Genomic DNA, 21,894 nt, shown 5'->3' with positions numbered 1-21,894 from the left:
CAAAATTTTCAAAATTTTCGCCAAATTTCCATTTTTTTCACAAATAAACGCAAGTGATATCGAAGAAATTTTACCACAATCATGAAGTACAATATGTCACGAAAAAACTTTCTCAGAATCAGGGGGATCCGTTGAAGTGTTCCAGAGTAATTACCTCATAAAATGACCGTGGTCAGAATTGTAAAAATTGGCCTGGTCATTAACGTGCAAACCACCTTGGGTTGTAAAGGGGTTAAATAATCGAGTTATGTCACACAAAATAGTTAATAAATAAAATTTCCCATATGTCTACTTTACATCAGAATTTACTTTGCATAATTTTTTTTTGTTAGGAAGTTATAAGGGTTGACCAGCAATTTCTCATTTTTCCTTCACATACCACAATCTCTGGCACCGCACTCCTCATCCCTGTCTGGGATGTGGCTGTCGCTTTCTGTCTGCGGCCAGACCATGCAGGTGCATTGCGATTGCACAGTCTATAGAGGCTTTGGACAGAAGAACACATCCCTGATTATACTATAGATACCAGTCATGTATTGTCATATAGACTGTGCAGGGTCATATCTAGGGGAATTAGGGGGGGCATGTGACCTAGGTACACAGCCATCAGGGGGGTGCCTTCGGGCCACCTCATGCTGTGGTCAGAGGTGTCTCCCAGGCAGCTGAATTTTGCATTCGACCATTCTCTGAGCTGGCTGTGGAACCGACAGTCGATCAGAGAAGGGAGCTATGTACAGGCTCATAATGTATATAGGAAGCTATGTTGGGGCTCATATTGTATATAGGGAGCTATGTGGGGGCTCATACTGTAAATAGGGAGCTATGTGGGGGTTCATACTGTATATAGGGGCTATGCGGGGGCTCATACTGTATCTAGGAGGCTATGCGGGGGCTCATACTGTATCTAAGGGGCTATGCGGGGGCTCATACTGTATGTAGGTGGCAGTGTGTGGGCTTATACTGTATGTACACGGCTATGCGGGGCTCATACTGTATCTAGGGGGCTATGCGGGGGTTCATACTGTATCTAGGGGGCTATGCGGGGGCTCATACTGTATCTAGGAGGCTATGCTGGGGCTCATACTGTATCTAGGGGGCTATGCAGGGGCCCATACTGTATCTAGGGGGCTATGCGGGTGCTCATACTGTATCTAGGGGGCTATGTGGGGGCTCATACTGTATCTAGGGGGCTATGCGGGGGCTCATACTCTATGTAGGTGGCAGTGTGTGGGCTTATACTGTATGTACAGGGCTATGTGGGGGCTCATACTGTATGTACAGGGCTATGCGGGGGCTCATACTGTATCTAGGGGGCTAAGCGGGGGCTCATACTGTATATAGGGAGCTTTGTGGGGGTTCATACTGTATATAGGGGGCTATGCGGGGGCTCATACTGTATCTAGGGGGCTATGCAGGGACTCATACTGTATCTAGGGGGCTATGCGAGGGCTCATACTGTATCTAGGGGGCTATGCTTGGGCTCATACTGTATCTAGGGGACTATGCGGAGGCTCATACTGTATGTAGGTGGCAGTGTGTGGGCTTATACTGTATGTACAGGGCTATGCGGGGCTCATACTGTATCTAGGGGGCTATGCGGGGCTCATACTGTATCTGGGGACTATGCGGGGGCTCATACTGTATATAGGTGACAGTGTGTGGGCTTATACTGTATGTACAGGGCTATGTGGGGGCTCATACTGTATGTAGGGGCTCATACTGTATTTAGGGGGCTATGCGGAGGCTCATACTGTATATAGGGAGCTAAGCGGGGGCTCATACTGTATCTAGTGGGCTATGCGGGGGCTCATACTATATCTAGGGGGCTATGCAAGGGCTCATACTGTATCTAGGAGGCTATGCAAGGGCTCATACTGTATCTAGGGGGCTATGCAGGGGCTCATACTGTATCTAGGGGGCTATGCAGGGGCTTATACTGTATCTAGGGCGCTATGCGGGAGCTCATAATGTATGTAGGGGGCTATGTGGGGGCTCATACTGTATCTAGGGTGCTATACGAGGGCTCATACTGTATCTAGGGGGCTATGCGGGGGCTCATACTGTATCTAGGGGGCTATGCGGGGGCTCATACTGTATCTAGGAGGCTATGCAAGGGCTCATACTGTATCTAGGGGGCTATGCAGTTGCTCATACTGTATCAAAGGGGCTATGCGGGTGTTAGAACCTTGCTTTTAGGTTTTTTCCTTTGCTGGTCACATGACCTTGTTGGCCTATTTAATCCTGCTCCGCCCTTCTGGCTTTGCTGGACTTCATTGTATATCTACTTTCTAGCTAGCCTGTGCTCTGTATCTAACTCTGTTAGTTTGTTTGGTCTACGGACCTCTATGTTCTATATATTTTGTTTGTTTGTCTGTCTGCTACTATTTCTGTTAGGAGGTGTCCCATATTCCTCCCAGTCCTTAGTACTTGTAGGGATTCCTTCCCCACATCTATAGGTCTCCGTACAGACTAGCTTAGGACTTTAGCAGGTCTGATCGCAGGATCAGGTCCCCTGTTACATCGTAGGGATTAAGCTGAGTTCTATCGTAGGGACAGATCCCCTCTCTTTCCTTAGCTCTGGTAGCAGAACATAACAGTAAGTCCAGCCTGCAAATTTTCCAAGGAAAGATTTTTCTGTTCCATCATGGTGTTGGTTCAGGATTTGGCTCATCGCCTGCAGGGACTCTCTCTGGAGGTGGCCGAGCTCCGTCAGCACGTGAGTAACTGTCCTGGAGCACATTTCTTGGAGCCTAAGGTATGTTTGCCGGATTTATTTTTTGGTGAACACCGAGAATTTTTTTCATTTAAAAATGCTTGCTTATTGTATTTTCGTTTGAGACCCAAGTCCTCTGGGGATGAATCCCAGCGCATAGGGTTCATAATGTCACTTTTGCGCAAAGAGCCTCAGGAGTGGACCTTTTCTTTGCAACCTAGTGATACATGCTTCAGATCAGTGGATAGTTTTTTTTCTGCTTTGGGACTATTATATGATGATCCTGACCGTGTCTCATCAGCTGAGACTGAGTTGAGACGTTTGAAACAGGGATCAGGTAATGTGGAAAAATATTGTACTCATTTCCGTCGTTGGTCTACTCAAACAGGGTGGAACGATTCTGCTCTGAAAAGTCTATTTCTTGCTGGGCTCAATGAAAGGGTTAAATACCTGCTAATTGCTTATCCTACACCTGAAGATTTGCAACAGGCTATGCAATTAGCTATACGGGTGGATAGGAGACTGCGTGCAAGGGTTAATGAGAGCAAATCCTCTGCTATGTCAGTTTCTGGTTATGAGAATGTGTGTACTAACAGTGGTGAACCGATGGAGATTGGATCGGTGGCACCTCGCTCTCAAGAAAAAGACCGTAGATTTTCTGAAGGCTTGTGTTTCTATTGCGGAAAATCTGGTCATTTGATTAAAGGCTGTGAGCTTCGTATGAAGAAAGAAAAAAAAATGGTCAGTCATGCCCGTATTGCCTGTTTAAATTCCAAGGGTGTATTTTTAGCTGCTTCCACGATTGCTCAGGAAAAATTAATGGAATTTCGGGTGTTTGTTGATTGCGGGTCTACTCTGAATGTAATTGATGGGGATTCTTGGAAAGACTCAATTTAAAACCCGAACCTTTATCATCCCCCATTGCTGTGGTTTCTGTGGATGGTTCCCCTTTGAAGAATATTACTCTCAAGGTCTGTGAATTTCCTCTCACTATTAATGGTGTTCACCATGAGAAATTGGATTTGGTAGTTTTGAATAACTTGCCTTCTCCAGTAATATTGGGATTGCCCTGGTTAAAATTTCACAATCCTGTACTGGATTGGTCTACCAGTGAAATTAAATCCTGGAGCCATAAATGTTATGACAAGTGTTGTAACGGGCGTATTGCAGCTTTGGATAGGGGAGAATTGCCTGTCCCTATTCAGGATTTTTGGAGAGTTTTTTCTGAGAAGGAATCGCAGGTTTTGCCTCCCCATAGAGACTATGATTGTTCTATTGAATTTGTCCCTCGAGCGACTCTTCCTAAAAGTCGTTTATTTAACCTTACTATTCCTGAGAGGAAGGCTTTGGAGGAATACATACAGACAAGTTTGGCCGCCGGTCACATTAGGCCCTCTAAGTCTCCTGTGGCAGTTGGATTTTTTTTTGTAAAAAAAAAGGACGGCGGTTTACGTCCTTGTCTGGATTTTCGTGAGATTAACAAAATTACTGTACGCAATCCTTACCCACTGCCATTGATTCCTGATCTGTTTAACCAGTTAATGGGGGCCAAGTGGTTCTCTAAAATTGACCTTAAGGGGGCATACAATCTGTTGCGCATGAAGGAGGGTGACGAATGGAAGACTGCTTTTAACACTCCTGTGGGTCATTTTGAGAATCTGGTTATGCCCTTTGGTCTTACTAATGCTCCTGCATTTTTTCAGAATCTTATTAATGACATCCTTAGACCTTTGATCGGCAAAAATGTGGTTGTGTATTTGGATGACATTTTGATTTATTCGCCGGATCTGGAGTCTCATTGGCGGAGCGTACGTGAGGTATTACAGTTATTAATGGACAATTCGCTTTTTGCTAAGCTGGAGAAATGTGAGTTCGCTGTACAGAGAATTAGTTTTTTGGGCTACATTATCTCCAGCGAAGGTTTTGAGATGGACCCGGTTAAAGTTCAAGCTGTACAGGAATGGCCTAGGCCTATTGGTTTGAAATCGATACAGAGGTTTTTAGGTTTCGCCAATTATTACAGAAAATTCATAAAAAAATTTTCTAGTATTGTCAAACCTCTGACCGATCTCACCAGGAAAGGTGCTGATGCGGTTCAGTGGTCTTCTGAGGCCATTGAAGCTTTTGTGTATCTCAAGGAGAGGTTCACCTCTGCTCCCATCCTTATGCAGCCTGATGTGACTAAGTCGTTTTTGGTTGAGGTTGATGCTTCCTCTGTGGGGGTTGGCGCAGTATTGTCTCAGGATAACGGGGATGGATTACATCCCTGTGCCTTTTTTTCAAAAAAATTTTCGGAGACTGAACTGAATTACGATATTGGTAATCGGGAATTATTGGCTATTAAACTCGCATTTGAACACTGGCGCCACTTCTTGGAAGGTGCGGAATTTCCCGTTCAGGTTCTTACGGATCATAAAAATCTGATATATCTTGATGCTGCCAAGCGCCTGAATGCCCGTCAGGCTAGGTGGGCACTGTTTTTCTCGCAGTTTAATTTCTCCGTTACTTACATCCCTGGTACTAAGAATGTTAAGGCGGATGCCTTGTCTCGCAGTTTTTCTCCCATAGTCGGTGCTGAGAAAGAGGAGAACATTTTACAAGAAGGTGTTGTGATAGCTGCTTTGGACTCCGTTTTGGAAGATGAGATTCTTAAAGCACAGGAGAATGCCCCATCTAACACTCCTCATGGGAGGTTGTTTGTGCCTGGGACCTTTAGGAGAGATTTGTTTGTTGAGTGTCACGAATCTCGGTTGGCAGGTCATCCCGGAATCTCTGAGACCAAGAGACTGGTGGGTCGCAGTTTTTGGTGGCCTGGATGGCAGAAGGAAGTCATTAAGTGGGTGCGTCAATGTACTATATGTGCTAGATCTAAGTCCTCACATACTCCTGCTGCGGGGTTGCTTTGTCCTTTGGAGGTTCCCAGTGCTCCTTGGACACATTTGGCTATGGACTTTATAACTGACCTTCCCCCCTCTGAGGGTTTTACTGTCATCTGGGTGGTCGTGGACCGTTTTAGCAAGATGTGTCACTTGGTTCCCTTCGTCAAACTGCCCTGAGCTAAAACTCTCGCTAAGGCCTTTGTCAAGGAAATTGTCAGACTTCATGGCGTTCCTACTGACATTGTTTCTGATAGGGGACCTCAGTTCGTGGCTCGTTTTTGGCGTGCCTTTTGTGACAGGTTGGGAGTTCATTTGTCGTTCTCGTCCCGATATCATCCCGAATCTAATGGCCAGACAGAAAGGAAAAACCAGGATGTTGAGCAGTTCTTGCGTTGTTTTGTGGCAGACAATCAAGAGGGGTGGTCTGAGTTTCTGCCACTTGCTGAATTTGCTCTGAACAATCATACATCTTCTTCTGCTGGTTGTTCGCCTTTTTTTTGTTGTTCTGGGAGACATCCGTCGTTTGGGTCGTTCTCCAAGTTGGGATCTGCCGTGCCTGAGGAGGAGAATTTTTCCGGTGATTTGGAGAGAGTTTGGACGGATGTGCGTGGTAATCTTCAGGAGGCCAACAGAAAATCTAAAGACTACTTTGATAGGAAACGACAGGAGGTCTTGTTCGCTGTTGGTGACATGGTTTGGTTGTCCTCTAGGAATCTGCGGTTGAGGATTCCTTCTAAGAAATTGGGTCCCAAGTTTGTAGGGCCCTTTAAGGTGCTTCAGGTTGTCAACCAATCTGCTGTTAGGTTGGAGGTTCCTACCTCCTGGAGAATTAATCCGGTATTTCATGTCTCTCTGTTGAAAAAAGCTGTTGTATCGGATTGTGACGCCTCTGCCTCTGTTCCCCCGGTGGTGGAGGACGGGGAATATGAAATTTCTCGCATCCTTAACTCTAGACGGTATAGAGGTAGTTTGCAGTATCTTGTGGCCTGGAAAGGTTTCGGACCCGAGGATAACTCTTGGGTGAGCTCGGATGATGTTTCCGCGTCCAGACTTATCAGAGCGTTTCACAGGAGATTTCCTGATAAGCCTGGTCCTAGGGGATCCGGAGGATCCTCTTAGAAGGGGGGTACTGTTAGAACCTTGCTCTTAGGTTTTTTCCTTTGCTGGTCACATGACCTTGTTGGCCTATTTAATCCTGCTCCGCCCTTCTGGCTTTGCTGGACTTCATTGTATATCTACTTTCTAGCTAGCCTGTGCTCTGTATCTAACTCTGTTAGTTTGCTTGGTCTACGGACCTCTATGTTCTATATATTTTGTTTGTTCGTCTGTCTGCTACTATTTCTGTTAGGAGGTGTCCCATATTCCTCCCAGTCCTTAGTACTTGTAGGGATTCCTTCCCCACATCTATAGGTCTCCGTACAGACTAGCTTAGGACTTTAGCAGGTCTGATCGCAGGATCAGGTCCCCTGTTACATCGTAGGGATTAAGCTGAGTTCTATCGTAGGGACAGATCTCCTCTCTTTCCTTAGCTCTGGTAGCAGAACATAACAGCGGGTGCTTATACTGTATCTAGGGGGTTATGTGAAGGCTCATACTGTATCTAGGGGGCTATGTGGGGGCTCATACTGTATCTAGGGGGCTATGCGGGGGCTCATACTGTATGTAGGTGGCAGTGTGTGTGCTTATACTGTATGTACAGGGCTTTGTGGGGGCTCATACTGTATGTACAGGGCTATGCAGGGGCTCATACTGTATCTAGGGGGCTATACGGGGGCTCATACTGTATCTACGGGGCTATGCGGGGGCCTATACTGTATCTAGAGTCTATGCGGGGCCTCATACTGTATCTAGGAGGCTATGCGGGGGCTCATTTTGTAGGTAGGTGGCAATGTGTGGGCTCATACTGTATGTAGGGGGCTATGCAGGGGCTCATACTGTATGTAGGTGGCAGTGTGTGTGCTTATACTGTATGTACAGGGCTATGCGGGGGTTCATACTGTATCTAGGGGGCTATACGGGGGCTCATACTGTATCTACGGGGCTATGCGGGGGCTTATACTGTATCTAGAGTCTATGCGGGGGCTCATACTGTATCTAGGAGGCTATGCGGGGGCTCATTTTGTATGTAGGTAGCAATATGTGGGCTCATACTGTATGTAGGGGGCTATGCGGGGGCTCATACTGTATTTAGGGGGCTATGCGGGGGCTCATACTGTATCTAGGAAGCTATGCTGGGGCTCATACTGTATGTAGGTGGCAGTGTGTGGGCTTATACTGTATGTACAGGGCTATGCGGGGGCTCATACTGTATCTAGGGAGCTATGTGGGGGCTCATACTGTATATAGGGGGATGTCCGCATACTTAATTCAGCTCAATATTAAATCATACTATTAATATAATTTTTTTTATTATTTTGTTAATATTATTAATATTGAGCAGAATTAATTGGTGCGGTTTCCACAACATGTGGTCTCTCATGTGGCCCCTCAAGAAAATTAATCTCCCACCACTGCTCTATTATATATAGCGCTATGTTATATATAGGGCTCTACATAATGGAAAGATTTTCCGTCATTTTCCTTCTACAGATGTGACCAAAGCATCTGTGTGTTACTCACACGGCCAATAACATGATCTATCAAAGGGGATCATGTGACATGTCATGTGATACATCGGGTACCTGGGGGGCCACACCTTCTAAACTGCCCAGGGCCCTGGCTACTCTTAAACCCTGTCTTTACCCCAACCTTAACCCATCTCTTCAACCTATCACTAACAACTGGTGTCTTCCTCACATGCTTTAAACATGCCTCAATCACACCCATCCTCAAATAGCCCTCCCTAGACCCATCCTTTGTGTCTAGCTATCGCCCCATATCACTTCTCCCCTGCGTCTCAAAACTACTAGAAGAACACGTCCATCTTGAACTGTCCTCCCACCTCTCCTCTTGCACCCTCTTTGACCACTTACAATCCGGCTTCTGACTGCATCACTCCACAGAAACTGTCCTGAGTAAAGTTATCAATGACCTACTAACTGCCAAATCCAAGCGACACTACTCTGTCCTCCTCCTCCTGGACCTGTCCTCTGCTTTTGACACAGTAGACCATTCCCTATTACTACAGATTCTCTCATCTCTTGGCATCATAGACTTGGCCCTAGTTTGTATCTTGTCATACCTAACAGACCGGACATTTCGTGTCTCCTACTCACACACCACCTCCTCACCTCGCCCCTTATCTGTCGGTGTCCGGCAAGGTTCAGTCCTAGGGCCCCTGCTCTTCTCCATTTACATCTTCGGCCTAGGAAAGCTCATAGAGTCTCATGGCTTCCACTACCACCTCTATGCTGATGACACACAGATCTACTTCTCTGGACTCGATATTTACTCCCTACTAACCAGAATCCCACAATGTCTGTCCGCTATTTCATCCTTCCTCTGCTAGATTTCTAAAACTTAACATGGACAAAACATAATTCATCATCTTTCCCCCATCTCACTAAACCACTCCAACAGACCCAGGGGCGGAACTACCGCCCGTGCAGCCGGTTCATTGAACGGGGGCCCCGAGGGAGAGGGGGCCCCTCCAGCAGGGCCGCCATCAGGGCATGACTGCCCTGACTCCAGTATGGGGCCCGGCCGGTAGGGGCCCCCTCGGGGGCCCCCCTCTTGTGCGTCTCTCTCCTCATGGGGCCCCCGGCCCCATGCTATGCGCCGGGTCCGGGACATTTCAGCGCTGAGCTGCGCTGTTGCAGCAGCGCCTTCATGATTCCCCTGACTTCCGGTCATGTGACGGTGCCGTCACATGGCCGGAAGTCAGGAGAACCTGCTGTCAGCGATTTGGACGAGCGCCAGGATTCTGCAGGGATCGCATGGGGGTCAGTATAACAAGTTTTTTTTTTTTTTAAATACAATTAACTAGGAGTGGAGAGATGGGAGATGCACATGTGTGTGTGTGGGGGGGGAGATGGGAGATGCACATGTGTGTGTGTGTGTGTGTGTGGGGGGGGAGATGGGAGATGCACATGTGTGTGTGTGTGGGGGGGGGAGATGGGAGATGCACATGTGTGTGTGTGTGTGGGGGGGAGATGGGAGATGCACATGTGTGTGGGGGGGGAGATGGGAGATGCACATGTGTGTGTGTGGGGGGGGAGATGGGAGATGCACATGTGTGTGTGTGTGTGGGGGGGGAGATGGGAGATGCACATGTGTGTGTGTGTGTGGGGGGGAGATGGGAGATGCACATGTGTGTGTGTGTGGGGGGAGATGGGAGATGCACATGTGTGTGTGTGGGGGGGGAGATGGGAGATGCACATGTGTGTGTGTGGGGGGGGATGGGAGATGCACATGTGTGTGTGGGGGGAGATGGGAGATGCACATGTGTGGGGGGGGAGATGGGAGATGCACATGTGTGTGTGGGGGGGGGAGATGGGAGATGCACATGTGTGTGTGGGGGGGGAGATGGGAGATGCACGTGTGTGTGGGGGGGGGGAGATGGGAGATGCACATGTGTGTGTGGGGGGGATGGGAGATGCACATGTGTGTGTGGGGGGGAGATGGGAGATGCACATGTGTGTGTGGGGGGAGATGGGAGATGCACATGTGTGTGTGGGGGGAGATGGGAGATGCACATGTGTGTGTGTGTGGGGGGGAGATGGGAGATGCACATGTGTGTGTGGGGGGGAGATGGGAGATGCACATGTGTGTGTGTGTGTGTGGGGGGGGAGATGGGAGATGCACATGTGTGTGTGTGGGGGGGGAGATGGGAGATGCACGTTTGTGTGGGGGGGGAGATGGGAGATGCACATGTGTGTGGGGGGGGAGATGGGAGATGCACGTGTGTGTGGGGGGGGAGATGGGAGATGCACATGTGTGTGGGGGGGGAGATGGGAGATGCACATGTGTGTGGGGGGGGATGGGAGATGCACATGTGTGTGGGGGGGAGATGGGAGATGCACATGTGTGTGTGGGGGGAGATGGGAGATGCACATGTGTGTGTGGGGGGAGATGGGAGATGCACATGTGTGTGGGGGGGGTGGGAGATGCACATGTGTGGGGGGGGAGATGGGAGATGCACATGTGTGTGTGGGGGGGGGAGATGGGAGATGCACATGTGTGTGTGTGTGGGGGGGGAGATGGGAGATGCACATGTGTGTGTGTGGGGGGGGAGATGGGAGATGCACATGTGTGTGTGGGGGGAGATGGGAGATGCACATGTGTGTGTGTGTGGGGGGGGAGATGGGAGATGCACATGTGTGTGTGGGGGGGGAGATGGGAGATGCACATGTGTGTGTGTGTGGGGGGGAGATGGGAGATGCACATGTGTGGGGGGGGAGATGGGAGATGCACATGTGGGTGGGGATGAGAGAGGTGCACATGTGGTGGAGGGGGATGAGAGAGGTGCACATGTGGTGGAGGGGGATGAGAGAGGGGCACATGTGGGGGAGGTGGATGAGAGAGGGGCACATGTGGGGGAGGGGGTGAGAGATGTGCACATGGGGGGGATGAGAGCTGCACATGGGGGGGTTTGAGAGCTGCACATGGGGGAATTGGGAGTAGGGGGATAATGAGCTGCACATAACGAATGTGGGGTGGGGGAGAGTAAATGATAAATGATGATGGGGTGGGGAGAGCACGGACATGATATAATGAATTGGGGCAGGGGGTGCATGTAAATATTGAATGCGGGGAGCAGGAAGTATAGAGTAGGGGGCGTTGCGGATGCAGGAGTGTGACTGGTAACAAATTGGCGGAAAGAGTAGAGGTTCTAATTAAATTATATATTAAGTGCCTATTTACAGTTAATGGGGGCACAGTGGTGGATTACAATTTATATTTGGAATGGTAGGTTGCATAATAACTAACCATATATTGATGGTGGATGCATGTCTGTATTCAGCTGCGTAATGTAGAAGTTGGGGAATGTGCTCTAGATAACTGTGTTATTTTATGCAGAGACGAGTCCTGGCTGGAAGACGTGATGGCGGTCTGTGCTGGATGAAGGAGAAAAGCGAAGATGAAGGACTTCACCTAGAGACGTCACCGGTGAGTCAGTCTATTACATGTACACTGTGTATAATGTCACTGGTGATCACTGTATTACCTGTACACTGACACTATATACAGAGCTCCTGTGTATAATGTCACTGGTGATCACTGTATTACCTGTACACTGACACTATATACAGAGCTCCTGTGTATAATTTCACTGGTGATCCCTGTATTACCTGTACACTGACACTATATACAGAGCTCCTGTGTATAATGTCACTGGTGATCCCTGTATTACCTGTACACTGACACTATATACAGAGCTCCTGTGTATAATGTCACTGATGATCACTGTATTACCTGTACACTATATACAGAGCTCCTGTGTATAATGTCACTGGTGATCACTGTATTACCTGTACACTGACACTATATACAGAGCTCCTGTGTATAATTTCACTGGTGATCACTAGATTACCTGGACACTTACGTTATACATACCATGTATAGAGCTCCCGTGTATAATGACACTTATGGTAATATTAGTAATGTGGTGGTAATATTAGTAATGTAGTGGTAATATGTGGTCTGGTCATGGTGTGGCAGTTTTTCTCCCTTCTGTGTGGTATTATTCGGTCACTATGTTGTGGTAATATGTGGTCTGGTCATGGTGTGGCGGTATTCCCTGTATGTGGTATTATTGGTCATTTAAAAAAAAAATGTATATGACACATTCCCTTAAAGAAAACTAAATAAAAATATATCTAAAAAGAGTATTGGATATTTTAAGAAAATTTTAATAGGTTAGAGTAGGGCCCGCCCAGAAGAGTCTACCTTATCGTGGTGGCGGCTTTAAAAATCTTTTGGCCAAAACAAAAGCTGATGGCTATGTATGTGGCGCCGTCACATGGCCGAACGTCAGGAGAACCTGGTGGCAGCGACGTGGACGAGCGCCAGGATTCTGCAGGGATTGCATGGGGGTAAGTATAACAAGTTTTATTTTTTTTAAATACAATTAATTAACTAGGAGTGGGGGGAATCAGAGATGCACGGGGGGGATGAGAGATGCACATGGGGGGGTGAGAGATGCACATGGGGGGGTGAGAGATGCACATGGGGGGGTGAGAGATGCACATGGGGGGGTGAGAGATGCACATGGGGGGGTGAGAGATGCACATGGGGGGTGAGAGATGCACATGGGGGGGATGAGAGATGCACATGGGGGGGATGAGAGATGCACGGGGGGTGAGAGCTGCACATGGGGGGGTGAGAGATGCACATGGGGGTTATGTTTACATAACTTTGTTGCCTTATGAAGGGCTGGGGGGGCCCCCCAAAATTTCTTGCACAGGGGCCCACTACAGTCTGTGTCCGCCCCTGAACAGACCTATCAATTAAAGTAAATGGCTGCTCACTCTTCCCAGTCCCGCAAGCTCGTTGACTCAGAGTAACCCTGGACTCTAATCTCTCCTTAAAAATCACATATCCAAGCCCTTTCCTCTTGCTGCCGACTCCAATTCAAAAATATTTGCCGGATCCGCACATTCTTTACTCAAGAATCTGCAAACACACTAGTGCACGCCCTCATCATCTCCCGCATGGACTACTGCAACCTCCTGCTCTGTGGCCTCCCTTCTACCACTCTCGCACCCCTCCAATCTATCCTAAATTCTGCTGTCAGACTAATTCACTAGTTCCCCCGCTATTCCTCGGCCTCTCCTCTCTGTCAATCCCTTCACTGGCTCCCCATTACCAAGAGACTCCACTTCAAAACCCTAACCATGGCATACAAAGCCATCCACGACCTGTCTCCTCCATACATCTGTGACCTAGTCTCCCGGCACATACCTACATGCAACCTCCGATCCTCACAAGATCTCCTTCTCTACTCCCCTCTTTTCTCCTCTTCCCATAATCGCATACAAGATTTCTCCCGTGCATCCTCCCTGCTCTGGAACTCTCTACCCCAACATATCAGATTCTCGCCTACCGTGGAAACCTTGAAAAGGAATCTGAAGACCTACCTCTTCCGACAAGCCTACAACCTACAGTAACCACCGTTCCACCATACTACTGCGTGACCAACTCTGCCCCAACCTACTGTATCCTCACCCATCCATTGTAGACTGTGAGCCCTCGCAGGCAGGGTCCTCTCTCCTCCTGTACCAGTCAGCGACTTCTATTGTCTAAGATTATTGTACTTGTTTTTATCATGTATACCCCTTTTCACATGTGAAGCGCCATGGAATAAATGGCGCTATAATAATAAATAATAATAATAAATACACCTCTCAATGAATCCATCTAGGAGTGGACTAACTGGAAGAGCCTCTGAGGTACCAGAACAGCAGAACCTCCCCATAAGTGACCCCATTTTACAAACTACACCTCTCAATTAATCCATTTAAGGGTGCAGCGATCATATTGACACCACAGGTGGGTCACAGAATTTTATTCCATTGGGCAGTGAAGAAAAAATAATTAAACTTTTACCACCAAAATTTTGTTTTGGCCCCAGATTTTACATTTTCACACTGGGAAATGGGTAAAAATAGCACCATAATTTAACTCACAATTTCTGATGAATGTAGACATATGTGGCTGTACAGTACTGCTTAGCCACACGACGAGACTCGAGAGGGATGAAGCGCTATTTGCCTCCTGTAGCGCAGATTTTCCTAGAATAGTATGCGGACTCAATATCCAGAGCCCCTAAGTGCTAGAATAGCAGAATCTCCCCTCAAGTGATCCCATTTTGGAAATTATAGCCCTTTGGGAATTTATCTACATGTGTAGTGATGATTTTGACTCCATGTGTCTTTTCCAGAAACAAGCAGCAGTGGATGTTGCTGAGTGAAAATTGCAAACTGCGGTTGTAGTGACCAGTACGTTGTAGTGACCAGTACGTTGTGCCCAGCTCATGCTTCTGGAGACACTCACCTGTAAATTAGGCGGGATTTCATCACTACAGAAATGCCAAACATATGGACGCTAAATAAAGAAGGGATTAGAGCATTTGGATTTGGGAGCGCAGAATTTGCTGGATTTCTTTTGGGGGGCGAGGAGCCATTGCGCTTTTCCAGAGCCTTTGTGCTACCAGTAATGTGGAAGCCCCCTATATTCCCATTAACAGATGATGGACCTGAGTGGGGACTTGCTTTTTTATTGTGGATTTGAAGCTTTTGTTAGGAACATTTTACATAACATTTTGGATCACATTTATCCGGGTTTCCATCTAAATCTCCAAATGACGTGATTCAGATGAAACCCCCGAGGAATCCATTCACTATAATGAGGCAGCAGATTTACCCTGGACTCCATCTGGCCTCAGTTCAGCATTGTCCTTTTCAGAAGTACACAAAAGTATGGCCAACGGCACTTTTATGCATGCCTAAAAAACAGACATCGCCGGATCACAAGTCAGATGGCATCCACAGTGCCTACATCTGCCTCATTATAGGGAATCTTCTGCCAGGGGTTCCGCCTGAATCATGTAGTTCAGAGATTGTAACGGAAACCCCGGTGTAAGTGCTTAGAGTAGAGCGCAGGATAAATGTGAGCCGAGCCTTACTGCGATCTTTGGGAGGCAGAATGAATAAATCAACAGCAGGTGAAGAATTGGTTTTATTTATTTTTTTATGCTGTTCCTTGGGCAGTATAAATGATTAGATAACTTTATTCTTCTGGTTGGTGCGATTACAGAGATACCAGATTTATATCCGGTTTTTATCTTTGGCAACTGTAAAACACTAAAAGATGCTTCTTATTGCAAAACTAGTTTTTGCATCGTCATATTTTGAGAGCTATAATTTTTCCATATTTCGGCCGACAGAGTCATGTGAGGGCTTATTTTTTGTGCGGCGAGTTGAGTTGATGTTTTTATTGCGCATGATCTAGCAACTTTGCTAGCTCTGGTGACCTAGACGCTTATCCAAGGAACTGTGACCTCTGCCGGCAGCATTGTCAGATGGGAATTTTTTAAATAAATCTTCAACTAGGCCTTCTGGTACTGCAACATTTTAGTAGACCTCTCCGCCACATGAAGGAGAGATGGAAAGCTCTCCTTGTAGCGTTGGTCTAGAAGGGTGACCAACCCATAATTAGTGTTGGCCAAAATGCATACATCGTGAGGGTCACGGGAAAGGCAGCAGAACATAAACTCAGTAATGTGTGCCAGACTGCCAACAGCCAAGACTTCCTTGTCCCCACCAAGAGGACAACTGTCCATCTTCTTCTCCTCGTCCTCCCTCTCCTCCTCGTATTCAGGCCATCCACGCTGAACAGACGGGATGAAGGTGGTGTGGGTAGTACTGTCTGTAGCGCAAACACCTCCTGTTCCTCCTCCTCCTCATTAATATCCAATCAGCGTTGAGAAGATGAAGGTGTGATGCTAGATATGGGAAGAACCCAGCGTATGATGACGGGAAAAGGGGGGAAGCCCAGCAACTAGGGGAAGGGGGAGTGGAGACTCTTAGGCAGATCTAACAACTCCCTGACTTCCCTATCGTCCCTAAAGAGGTTCCGCACCTATCGCCGACCAGGATACCTTAGCCCTGGCTGACCCTAGAGCTAGGCCCTAGGTAGGGAGGGGGAGGGTTGAGCACTAGCCAGCTCCACTGCAACTAAAGACAAACTAGGAAAACAGACAAGGGGATACACTTAGCTTTGAGAAGACACCAGAGAGATCACGACTACAATCCACAAAGGAACTCCAAGAAGAATCTAGCCGACTGCTAGAATTCCAAACCTGAACAGAGGAATTTATTCTATCACCAGCAAATCTCTGAAGAAACTGAGTATATTTAAAGATCCAGCAAGGGTGTGTTAATTAGCAGCAGAAGGTGGAGATCACCGCTGGGTCCTACAGAGGGAGGGCTAATGCAAGGATCAAGAAGGTGTCTGCAAGGCCAAGCGCATACACCGGATCCAGAATGACCTTTGTCAAACCTGACACACCCGTGACAGAGGGTATAGCATCACTGTTAGAACCTTGCTCTTAGGTTTTTTCCTTTGCTGGTCACATGACCTTGTTGGCCTATTTAATCCTGCTCCGCCCTTCTGGCTTTGCTGGACTTCATTGTATAACTACTTTCTAGCTAGCCTGTGCTCTGTATCTAACTCTGTTAGTTTGCTTGGTCTACGGACCTCTTTGTTCTATATATTTTGTTTGTTCGTCTGTCTGCTACTATTTCTGTTAGGAGGTGTCCCATTTTCCTCCCAGTCCTTAGTACTTGTAGGGATTCCTTCCCCATATCTATAGGTCTCCGTACAGACTAGCTTAGGACTTTAGCAGGTCTGATCGCAGGATCAGGTTCCCTGTTACATCGTAGGGATTAAGCTGAGTTCTATCGTAGGGACAGATCTCCTCTCTTTCCTTAGCTCTGGTAGCAGAACATAACAGTAAGTCCAGCCTGCAAATTCTCTAAGGAAAGATTTTTCTGTTCCATCATGGTGTCGGTTCTGGATTTGGCTAAACGCCTACAGGGACTCTCTCTGGAGGTGGCCGAGCTCCGTCAGCACGTGAGTAACTGTCCTGGAGCACATTTCTTGGAGCCTAAGGTATGTTTGCCGGATTTATTTTTTGGTGAACACCGAGAATTTTTTTCATTTAAAAATGCTTGCTTATTGTATTTTCGTTTGAGACCCAAGTCCTCTGGGGATGAATCCCAGCGCATAGGGTTCATAATGTCACTTTTGCGCAAAGAGCCTCAGGAGTGGGCCTTTTCTTTGCAACCTAGTGATACATGCTTCAGATCAGTGGATAGTTTTTTTTCTGCTTTGGGACTATTATATGATGATCCTGACCGTGTCTCATCAGCTGAGACTGAGTTAAGACGTTTGAGACAGGGATCAGGTAATGTGGAAAAATATTGTACTCATTTCCGTCGTTGGTCTACTCAAACAGGGTGGAACGATTCTGCTCTGAAAAGTCTATTTCTTGCTGGGCTCAATGAAAGGGTTAAATACCTGCTAATTGCTTATCCTACACCTGAAGATTTGCAACAGGCTATGCAATTAGCTATACGGGTGGATAGGAGACTGCGTGCAAGGGTTAATGAGAGCAAATCCTCTGCTATGTCAGTTTCTGGTTATGAGAATGTGTGTACTAACAGTGGTGAATCGATGGAGATTGGATCGGTGGCACCTCGCTCTCAAGAAAAAGACCGTAGATTTTCTGAAGGCTTGTGTTTCTATTGCGGAAAATCTGGTCATTTGATTAAAGGCTGTGAGCTTCGTATGAAGAAAGAAAAAAAAATGGTCAGTCATGCCCATATTGCCTGTTTAAATTCCAAGGGTGTATTTTTAGCTGCTTCCACGATTGCTCAGGAAAAATTAATGGAATTTCGGGTGTTTGTTGATTGTGGGTCTACTCTGAATGTAATTGATGGGGGATTCTTGGAAAGACTCAATTTAAAACCCGAACCTTTATCATCCCCCATTGCTGTGGTTTCTGTGGATGGTTCCCCTTTGAAGAATATTACTCTCAAGGTCTGTGAATTTCCTCTCACTATTAATGATGTTCACCATGAGAAATTGGATTTGGTAGTTTTGAATAACTTGCCTTCTCCAGTAATATTGGGTTTGCCCTGGTTAAAATTTCACAATCCTGTACTGGATTGGTCTACCAGTGAAATTAAATCCTGGAGCCATAAATGTTATGACAAGTGTTGTAACGGGCGTATTGCAGCTTTGGATAGGGGAGAATTGCCTGTTCCTATTCAGGATTTTTGGAGAGTTTTTTCTGAGAAGGAATCGCAGGTTTTGCCTCCCCATAGAGACTATGATTGTTCTATTGAATTTGTCCCTGGAGCGACTCTTCCTAAAAGTCGTTTATTTAACCTTACTATTCCTGAGAGGAAGGCTTTGGAGGAATACATACAGACAAGTTTGGCCGCCGGTCACATTAGGCCCTCTAAGTCTCCTGTGGCGGTTGGATTTTTTTTTGTAAAACAAAAGGACGGCGGTTTACGTCCTTGTCTGGATTTTCGTGAGATTAACAAAATTACTGTACGCAATCCTTACCCACTGCCATTGATTCCTGATCTGTTTAACCAGTTAATGGGGGCCAAGTGGTTCTCTAAAATTGACCTTAAGGGGGCATACAATCTGTTGCGCATGAAGGAGGGTGACGAATGGAAGACTGCTTTTAACACTCCTGTGGGTCATTTTGAGAATCTGGTTATGCCTTTTGGTCTTACTAATGCTCCTGCATTTTTTCAGAATCTTATTAATGACATCCTTAGACCTTTGATCGGCAAAAATGTGGTTGTGTATTTGGATGACATTTTGATTTATTCGCCGGATCTGGAGTCTCATTGGCGGAGCGTACGTGAGGTATTACAGTTATTAATGGACAATTCGCTTTTTGCTAAGCTAGAGAAATGTGAGTTCGCTGTACAGAGAATTAGTTTTTTGGGTTACATTATCTCCAGCGAAGGTTTTGAGATGGACCCGGTTAAAGTTCAAGCTGTACAGGAATGGCCTAGGCCTATTGGTTTGAAATCGATACAGAGGTTTTTAGGTTTCGCCAATTATTACAGAAAATTCATAAAAAATTTTTCTAGTATTGTCAAACCTCTGTCACGGGTGTGTCGCCACGAAAATCGTCACGAGTACACAGCCTGACTTCTCGCAGCTGACTTGTTGGTGCTTTGTGTTTTTCGGCAGTGAGGGAGTTAATTCTCTCTCTCTCTGTGCTAGACGAGGTCCAGCCTCGCCCAGCTGCAATCAATACTGCTGTAGTGAGACTCCTTCAAATGCCTGCTGGTCTGTTTGGGAAGTGTCGGTGAAAGCATTTCATTCAGACTAACAGAGCGGATCGTGGTGTTTGGAGTTTCTGAGATAAGTGTATTTGGAGTGTTTTTTACCCTCCTCGCTTTATCATTTATCTCCTTTCCCGTTGGTGTTCCCTCTGTTGTAGTTGTGTAGTTGTTGTATGCAAGGTGGTTTTGGTTTTTCCCTTGTACTGTCTCGTTCGTCTAAGTACTGTGTGTGGGCATATTATTACTTGTCCCCTTTTGTTGTGATCGGGGTCCTTCTCAGGACTAGATTACTTAGGTGCAGGGATCCTCAGGAGGTAGGGGTTACGCTGGCGGCCTGGACCTCTGTACCTTTAACAGTACCTCCAGGTTGAGGGACTAGTCAGGGCCCCAGCTTAGGGTCAGCTTAGGCCCCCTACCTCCAGTATACAGAGACAGCGTGACATTTTCACCGACCCACTTAGTTTTTCTCCAGCTACCATGGATCCAGTAGCCGGTCTAGCTCGGCAGTTGCAGAGTTTGTCCATGGAGCTGGCGGACGTTAGGTCCAAGGTTTTGCATCCTCAGGAGCAAGCCGGACCAGAACCTAAAGTAGCTCTCCCTGACAGGTTCACTGGGGGGCGGGACAAGTTTTTTCTTTTCCGGGAGGCATGCAAGTTGTACTTTCGGCTGCGGCCTCGGTCATCGGGGAGTGAAGAACAAAGGGTGGGAATTGTCATCTCGCTCCTACAAGGGGACCCACAATCTTGGGCGTTCTCTCTTCCCCCGGGCTCCCCGGCTCTCCAGTCAGTGGATAGGTTTTTCGCTGCTCTGGGACTCGTATATGATGACCCAGATCGGATCTCCCTTGCTGAGTCTAAGTTACGTAGGATCCAGCAGGGAGATCGTCCGGCGGAGGAATTCTGTTCGGAGTTCCGTAGGTGGGCCACGGACACCCAGTGGAATGACCCGGCTCTTAGGAGCCAGTTTTGTCATGGTTTATCCGACAAATTACAGGATGTGTTGGCACAGTATGACTCTCCCGCGTCACTGGAAGCCGCTATGGCCCTTGCTATTCGCGTTGACAGACGGCTTCGGGAGAGGTGCGGGATAACTCTACCCCCTGTGATGACTCCACCTCCTACAAGGTCCCCTCATATGGTGGTTCCCCTGGTCAGTCCAGAGGAGCCTATGCAATTAGGAGGGACATCATTTCGGGGGAGGGGACCGGTGGTGCGCCATAAGACAGGAAGGTGTTTCTTCTGCGGGAGAAAGGGACATTTTATTGGGGGGTGTCCATCCCGTCCCTTGCAGAGTGAAGAGTCGTCGGAAAACTGTTGATCCCAGGTTGTGTGGTGGACGGCAATCTGGGAGTAGGTATTTCGTCCCTAGGTTCGTCTCAGTTTCTCGTACCGGCAGAGGTGGTGGTGGGTACGAGAACTGAGAGGATATCTGTTCTTCTGGATAGTGGGGCCGGGGCTAATCTGGTTGATGCTCGGTTTGCCCGGGTTCAAGGTATGCGATTGAGTGAGTTGGCTAAACCCATCCCCATATTCTCGATCGATGCCAGGCCTCTCGGTCAGGGAAGTTTTTTGCAAGCTGTGCATGACGTAAAACTTCAAGTGGGGGCGATACATAAAGAACTGTTGTCTTGCTACGTGTTGGAGGGTCTTCCCACTCCTATAGTGTTGGGCCTTCCTTGGTTAGCTAAGCATAACCCGGTTATTAATTGGCAAACCAGAGAGATAAGCCAATGGAGTAAATTCTGTAATAAAAACTGCATGAACACGGTCATCGGTGCGGTTACTCCTTGGGTCTTACCTCCATTTCTGGCGGACTTTGAGGATGTATTCTCGGAGAAAGGGTGTCAGGAACTACCTCCTCATCGCGAGTATGACTGTTCTGTAAAACTGCTCCCTGAGGCCAAGTTACCTAAAGCTAGGTTGTATAACTTTTCTGGTCCTGAGAGGCAGGCCATGAAGGATTATATTTCAGAAAGTCTGGCTAAGGGGCATATTAGACCTTCATCATCACCGGTGGCTGTGGGGTTCTTCTTTGTTAAGAAGAAAGATGGAGGCCTACGCCCTTGCCTGGATTTCCGTGAACTTAATCGGATTACGGTCCGAGATCCGTATCCGCTCCCACTTATTCCCGATCTCTTTAATCAGATCGTGGGCGCCAAATGGTTCTCTAAGTTGGATCTCAGGGGGGCGTACAATCTGATTAGGATGAAGGAGGGGGATGAGTGGAAGACGGCGTTTAACACTCCGGAGGGGCATTATGAGAACCTTGTCATGCCATTCGGTCTGACTAATGCCCCGGCGGTGTTCCAACACTTTGTTAATGACATTTTTCGCCGCCTGGTGGGACAGTTTGTTGTCATATATCTGGATGATATCTTAATTTACTCGCCGGATCTGGTGTCTCATCAGGAGCACGTTAGGCAGGTGTTACAGATCTTGCGGGATAATAAACTGTATGCCAAATGGGAAAAGTGTGTGTTCGCCGTACAGGAACTCCAGTTTTTAGGCTTCCTGGTTTCAGCGTCCGGTTTTCGTATGGACCCTGG

The sequence above is a fragment of the Phyllobates terribilis genome, unplaced genomic scaffold, assembly GCF_046119375.1.
Source record: "Phyllobates terribilis strain yellow unplaced genomic scaffold, ASM4611937v1 Scaffold_4__5_contigs__length_816908805, whole genome shotgun sequence".
In the NCBI taxonomy this organism is placed as follows: Eukaryota; Metazoa; Chordata; class Amphibia; order Anura; family Dendrobatidae; genus Phyllobates; species Phyllobates terribilis.
The sequence above is the reverse complement of the archived record's forward strand: the minus strand, read 5'-3'. Positions refer to the sequence as shown.